A 1,527-nucleotide genomic window follows, 5' to 3' on the forward strand; every position below is an offset into this window, starting at 1 on the left:
GAGGGTAAAAGGGGGTTGAGAGTTTTACAAAAATTTGAATACTTCTGTGTTAATGGCTGAAATAAATTGTGTTATGAATTAACAATTGAAGACTCATGGCTTCTTTCAACTTGCTATTCAACATAAATGCAAACGAAAAACTGCTAACAGAGAGAGAGAGAGACTATTGGACTGACATTCATCAGGTGGACACAAACACAAAGATTCCTAATGAAACATCCTGTCATGATACAGCTGGATGCAAAGGAAAGCAGCTAAAAAAACTAACTTTGATAAAGATGACATGTGAATGTGTTAACAACTTGTTTACAAAGAAAACAAGTGGCTTAAAGAAACTGTTATTCAGATTTAAAGGAGGTGTAGATGTAGGTATTCAGATTTAAAGGAGGTGTAGATGTAGGTATTCAGATTTAAAGGATGTGTAGATGTAGGTATTCAGATTTAAAGGAGGTGTAGTTGTAGGTATTCAGGTTTAAAGGAGGTGTAGATGCAGATATTCAGGTTCTAAGGAGGTGAAGATGTAGGTATTCAGATTTAAAGGAGGTGTAGTTGTAGGTATTCAGATTTAAAGGAGGTGTAGTTGTAGGTATTCAGGTTTAAAGGAGGTGTAGATGCAGATATTCAGATTTAAAGGAGGTGTAGATGCAGATATTCAGATTTAAAGGAGGTGTAGATGCAGGTATTCAGGTTCTAAGGAGGTATAGATGTAGGTATTCAGGTTTAAAGGAGGTGTAGATGTGTCTCTGCCGACGCTCTAATTCCAGTTATTTAAATTAAAGTGTCACCTTAGATCACGGTTTGACACAAAGCTGTTGTTTCACTTTAAAACCACCTTAAAGCTGAAGGTATGGCCTCCCTTTGATGTGCCTTCAACACGCTGCCTCTGTGTCTCACTACCAGCTTCACTTCCTGCCACAGGAACTTCCAGCGCAGCGGTCGGCTGCTGTCAGACAACCAGGTTAGCTGAAGTATGATGGTCTATTAGTCATCTCAACACACAATAAATCTCTACTCAGACACAGTATTTTGACTTGTTGTTGTAGGAAACTTGTGAAATTGATGCCAGTGTCCCAGTAAATGCGTGGAAATGCTGCTATCATTAATGTTACTAAATACACCTGTGCTTCTTCTTTAGGCCTGCAAATGACAATTATGTTCCCTGTCGATGAATCTGTGTTGATTACTTTTTAATTTGATTGGTTGTTTGGTCTGTAAAGTGTCAGAAAATGGTGAACAATGTGGTTCGGTGTTCCCCAAAAGGCCGAGACGACGTCCTCTGTGACGTCTTGTTTTGTCCACAACTCAAAGATATTCAGTGCACCGTGACAGAGGAGTAAATAAACTACAACATATTCAGATTTAACAAGCTGGAATCAAAGAATGTGTACTTTGTTTTTCAAAAACATATTAATTTCTACTGACGTATTAATCTGGAATTCACGCCGTAGTTCCCCATGATGTTTGTGTTTGGGGAAATGCTGATGTGGTTAGGAAATGAGAGGTTGGGGACGCGGGGGGGGGGGGGGG

Source organism: Etheostoma cragini, chromosome 16 (assembly GCF_013103735.1).
Source record: "Etheostoma cragini isolate CJK2018 chromosome 16, CSU_Ecrag_1.0, whole genome shotgun sequence".
Classification (NCBI taxonomy): Eukaryota; Metazoa; Chordata; class Actinopteri; order Perciformes; family Percidae; genus Etheostoma; species Etheostoma cragini.